The sequence below is a fragment of the Megascapheus bottae genome, chromosome 8 (genome assembly GCF_031878675.1).
Source record: "Megascapheus bottae isolate mThoBot1 chromosome 8, mThoBot2.hap1, whole genome shotgun sequence".
Taxonomy (NCBI): domain Eukaryota; kingdom Metazoa; phylum Chordata; class Mammalia; order Rodentia; family Geomyidae; genus Megascapheus; species Megascapheus bottae.
The window spans coordinates 60,106,053-60,112,126 of NC_143516.1; the positions used below are offsets into that span (position 1 = coordinate 60,106,053).

Here is a 6,074-nt window from a genome sequence, read left to right on the forward strand (position 1 = left end):
AGACAGGAGAAATGTAATTTAAAATAATTTAAAATGTAGTCATTATAGCCAATGTACATTATGTAAATAACGAACTATGTAACTTGAAGGTAGGGGTAGGAGGGAGAAAAATGGAAGCTTTACAGTGTCCAATCATTGCACTCATAACCTGACTTTTGGATTGTAGTCCTTTTGTATGACTACATAATAACAATAATAATAATAATAATGATAATAATAAATGAAAACAGAATACATAAATAAGATAAAAATGTGAATTAATTTAAAAACAGGAAAGAATATTAAGTAGCAAAAAATGACAACTGATAATAAACTAGTCAATTTTTCCCTGAAAAATCCTGTGTAAGTTTTATGTATGTTTATACTGTCTTATTAGTCACCTAAAGTTTGGACATATTTTACTTTATTAATAGATCAATTACTTTATCTTATTTTAATTTTTACTTAATTTTATATTGTTGTAAAAGGTAAAGTACCGAGAGATTACAGTTAGGTAAGTGAGGTAGTGAGTACATTTCTTGTCGAACATTGTTACCCCTTACCCCCTCTTTGTTTTTCCCCCACTTTCTCTTCCTCCTAACTCCCATCCCCAAAGGTGTAAAGTTCATGTCCAGCCTAGCATCTTGTAAGTATCACTGCTGTATTGGTTCACAATTTGACATTAGTTCCACCATTTTGTTATTTCTCTTCCCTTCCCCAAATTAGATAAATATAAGATGCGGGGTGCCAGAATCAAAAACAGTGACTACAGGCCTAGACCAAGGTGGGGAAAAAGAAAGAATTTCCTACAGTACATTTAAAACAGGAACATCATTAAGCGAAAAATACATCTTGTTTCCATATCTTGGAGTTCATCTTATTTTAATTGGTGGTAACTATTGTTCCCTTAATTTCATTTCTCAGTTGAAATTTGGGTTTGAAGCTAGAGCTTTCCACTGACCAATTTGGTGTTCTATCACTGGAGTCATACCTCAGGCCTATCTTTCTAGAGGCTATTTCAGAGATTGTATCTCAGCGACCTTTCTGAGATCTTCAAGATCCCAGCCTCCTGAGTAGCTAGGATTGCAGGTGTGGCTTTTCACTGAAGGACATCAGGACTGGGTTGTTTCTGCCCATATGGCCTTCTCCTCCTTCTTCTAAATGACCCGTTCTCAAGAGTGAGCATGGCTCAGTAAAACACACACACACACAAAAAGAAGATACATACTCCACAGATAACTGTGACTGTCTATGGAGGAAAGATGACAACATATGCATTTTAGAAAACAAGATAAGCAGTGTTCAACTGAGAAAGTGCTGCAGCAAAATTTAGCTGACTTCCCTGAGCGTGCACTAGGATGAATGACTTGTCAGGCCATCCTCTCCCATCAGAGTCACAATAACAAGCCAGGAGACTCAGCCATTGACTCGTGTGGCAGAAGAAAGATGCCAGAGTGAGGCGGTTTCTTTTTGTTATGATTCCTGATAGAATCTTCAACATGAACATTGACTTATACCCACTGGAAGAAACCTATGAGATTAGCTTTTGCAAATGGTGCCCAAGACTTTTGTTAAGCCCAGAGAATAAGGCACTATATTATTATACATTATAGCATAAAAATAGGATTGTATGTTTCAAATCAATATTTCTTATTTTCTTTCTAGGCTGATCTATATAATGAATGATTTTTTTGCTGGTTTGATAAATAATGGTTTAAGAAAAAACATTGCAGGCTAGAGCAGTGTGAGTGGTTCTGCTTGAATGACTAGCTGATGAGCAAATTGATTCACTGGATTTTCTCTTTAAATTACCTTCCAATACTCTGCTGGCTTCCTAATACTGAAGACTGAATGCCCAAAGCATAAAGCACATAATCAAATGCCATTCTTCATTCTTAACCTCCTGCAAAAACCGTCTGAACAAATGAACACTCATGTTCTACTTTCTCCATCCGAATGAAGGGTTTACCTGAGAACAGACTGAAGGAAGACAAGATGCCTTTGCATTCTAGCACTGTGCAATTGTCTGTGGCTTGAAAAGACAGGTTCTGCAAAGGGAAATTCACCACATCCGCCAGAGACACCAGAGGTTTCCCTCCAGTTCACGGGGGCTGCTGGGGGGTTTGGGGTGTGGAGCACAGGTACCCTTTCAGAGACAAGCCAGGCTGAGCCTGGGGAACATGTGGGTTTTGTAGACAGTGCTTGGCTAGAACAGATGTTCACTACTAGATTAACTTATTTGCTGTTTTCTGTTCCTAAATATGATAGACTCTCATCCTTGATAACAATTGTAGGCTGAGCAAGGAGGAAAACCAGAAATATTGCACTCTGGGATTTAGAGTGTCTGGAAAAGAAACCGTCTGACAATTTCAGAGATAACACCCTGCTGGCTCGATGTTTTCCTTGAAGTCCCCGCACTCAGTGTGTGGTTTGCAGTGCGGGTTTGTGTGTCCTGTGTTCCGTGTATGAGTGTTGGGCTGCAGACATGGCTGGCACGAACGATGACTGGCAGTGTGTTGTCATCACTGTGAGCACAACCTGGGATTCACCATCAAGAAAGAACATAGTTTGAGAGATTCACATTACAAGATATGCTGTTTTTGTTTTGTTTTGAACACCGTTCCTGGAGGTACTGCAATACCAGGTCGATGCATGGAGCAGACAGAGCAAGCCCCTATTTCGACTCCTGATTCCAAAAATACATTTAATATATTATCCTTGGATAGAGGACGTATCAGATATTAAACTGATAAGAACAGATACTACACTTGATCTTAGCCAAAAGGCCGAGAAGCAATTTTTTAAGAATAAGACAATAATTAATAAGACAATAATTAACTTGTTACTTGGTGCATTTTCTCTGTGGAAAAGAGTTGTGAAGCCTGTACTCACAATTGGTTAGGATATATTTCCAAATGAAGCATATATAATTCAGCAGTTCAACCAAAGGACGAGAGGCAAAACCAACACACATCTCTCAATGTCTGCATATGTACCACTGAGATATAAGCATGCATATTTACGAATGCACGTTATCTAAGCTCTTACTGGCTTGAAATATATTAGACTTTCTCATATTCTCAGCATGATAACAGAACTCAGACATTGAACTACTATAATTCATCTCTCAATAAAGCATTTAACTATATCAGTAAAACAAAAACCAAAAAAATATTGATAAAACTGTTACTGCAGTGTGGGACTATCTTAATTTTGGTAGATTCCCCCATTTATTATCTCACAGCTCTTAAGTCAGATACAGACCTGCCCAAAACTATTTGGTAAATTATTTGCCAGCAGCCGAAATTCAGGAAGCAGTTGGCACAAATCCACTGTCACTTCTCCGACAGTGAATGCTTGCTTTGTCCATTCCATTTTGACTGGAATACAGGAGCCCTGTGCCTACTGTGCACTGGACCTGGATGACTCCCCCTTTTTCTTCCCCTTTCTCCCCTTCCCCCCCTCCCTTCCTCTCTCCCCTCTTCTCCTTCCCTGTCTCTCCTACCCTGTCCTTCCCACTGCTGCTTTAATCTTATTTTGTGTCTCTATGTCTTTCCTACTTTTAAGTGTTCCTTGATTACTTTCAGCATGCCTGAATAACCTGGCCTGCTATTTCTCAAGTTGAAAGTCAGGTAGTTAATAAATATAATTACAACCAGTGAGGAATTCTGTACCAGAATTGAATAACCATGAAGCAATAGTTGTGAAACTGGAAAAGATTTCTTAAGAATCCTGGCACCCACCAATGGAACATAGCTTAATTTTATTCTTTGTTCTAGAATAGCAATGAATAATGTAGCAAGCTAGTCTGACTGTGCATACAAAAATAAAAGAAATCAGTAGATTGATTAGGAAAATAGACACAGGATTTGTGCAGTGAGTTCAATAAACAGTAATGTCTGCAAAAAGACACATATTTTGCATTTCCAATTACATCATGCAGCATTATTAACTAATTGTGTTGCTTGAGAAAAATGATATCCATTTACTTCCTTGAAATAATGAAGCAATATAGAGTAGAATTCAAATTCCATTTCTGTCTCATAAATGTACATTCTTCTACGTGAAAGATAGAACCATTAAAATGCCATTATTAATTTTATTAAAATCGAAGTTATTTATTAGCATTGTTATAGAGACATCAATTTTTCACTAATATTGCCAATTGTGCAATGCACTCTGGACCTATCTCATTGTCTCTAAATGAACCTGAGTATGAAAGGAGGGGAAAAAAGGAAGTAACTGTTGCTTCCTTTCCCTTCTTTTACTCTGTTACATCAGATTGCTTCCCTCAGTTCTATCCTTATGATATATAAATTTGGTGTTTTGACTGAGAAAAAGAGGTCTTGTAAGTCTACTTATAATCTATATGTTTTTGCAATGTTTAAATGTTTGCTCTACCTTGTCTTCTGTTTTCGACTTCTATTTTGTTGTCCAGGCTTTCCAATGAGGTGTTTTGATCTATTTTATTTTTTATTATTTTATTGTAATTGAGCTCCTCATTTCCAAGATTTCGAGTGATTGAGCTTATTTGTTTTTATCACTGCCTTTAGTTTTTATATCATTCTCTGATGAAATCTTTAAATCTTTCAGTTACTTATATTCTTTCAATTAGATTTGATTTCGTTTGTTCAAATTTCTTGGAATTTCTGCAAGTTTTATAAACTTATCATTTTCCTTTATTTTATTAGCAATTACTAAAGTTTTCTTAAGCTTATGTTTAGTCTTTCTTGCTCTGTACTCTTGGTAAGTACTTTACTGTGGCACATTGCTTTTGAAGGAGCCTTTTCCACTCATGAATTTCAGGGTCGTTCACTGGGACTAGCTCATCCGTGTGTGAGATTCCTGTATATTCCCACTTGTTTCATGATGTGGTGTTAAGATGGAATGATGTGTGGCTTCGGTGGCAATTTTATTGTTGGAGACAGTCTGTGATATTGGGAGCGGAAGCTTGCCACTGCTAGTGGTAAAGACAGTTCTGCACTTATGTTGTCCTCATGGTGATAGATGACTGTTAGCTCTAAGGTGTCGGAGCAATACAGGATGTGAGGTGAGACTGCATGTGAGAGGAAGGCTGTTCTCAGACACGAGCTTAAGGAAGAAATAAGGAGAAAGGTGGCATAGGAGGACTTACAGCAAAGCAGTACTGAAAGTAGACTACTAAGCTGAAGGCTTAGCCTGTAATCCTAGCTAGTCAGGAGGCTGAGATCTGATGATTGCAGCCTGAAGGCAGCCCGGGTGGAAAAAGTCCATGAGACTCTTATCTCCAGTTATCTAGCAAAAGGCCAGCAGTGGAGCTGCGGCACAAGTGGTAGAACACCAGACTTAAGAGAAATCCTTCAGGGGAAGCTCAGAGGCTTCCAGATTAAACCCCAGTACTGGTACCAAAAAAGTAAGATAAAATGGCCTGTTAATGTGTTTAACTAAATATCGTACTTCTGTTACATTTTTATATGATGGTTTTAATTGCTGAGCTCGTTAATTTTCTTTCACATGTGATTTTTCTCTCACTCTCGGTTAAGACTTTTATAATATTTAAATCCTCAGTGACAAATGAGGCCTAAATGAAAATTCTAGGTCACTGCCATAACTAGAAAATTCATGGACATTTTTGATACAAGTTCAAAGTAGTATTATGGTACTCAGAATTATAAACCCACCATCAAAGCGATGATATACTTTGAATTATTCATTGTAGATCTCTTTTTTAAAGCCAGTTTTGTGTAAATCATTAGTTTTCTGTCAAGTACAGTTTGTGTATGTTAAATTGATTATCTTATTCTATGATGACCCGTTTAGTACTCCATTGAACTGGTGGTACAGTGGGAGGCAAGCCGCAACAGTAGTTAATATATAGACTCACTCGCTCTGGGGATGAGCCTGAAAAAGTCAATTTTGAGATGTTTGTGGAAAGTTTACTTAAAATTTGAACTTTTTGGAAACCTGAGAGAATACCCTCTGAGGCTTCGTCTTCCAATTGTCTCCTGTCTTGGGGAATGTCCTCTCTCCCGGTCTTCTGGGATTTGAGTTCTTAGCTTACAACTGACATGCTTACAACTGAGTTAAGCCTCCATCTTTTGTTTGGGGTGCATTTC

The 6,074-nt window shown here is 37.7% G+C and overlaps 1 non-coding gene across 1 annotated transcript; it reads right to left on the bottom strand.

Annotated features, from left to right (window-relative positions):
* Positions 1–2,586: 2,586 nt before the first annotated feature.
* LOC150060012 (U2 spliceosomal RNA) lies at positions 2,587–2,777 on the bottom strand. The gene has a single exon (XR_016536538.1). It is a non-coding gene; the product is annotated as a U2 spliceosomal RNA (small nuclear RNA).
* Between the last annotated feature and the right edge of the window lie 3,297 nt (positions 2,778–6,074).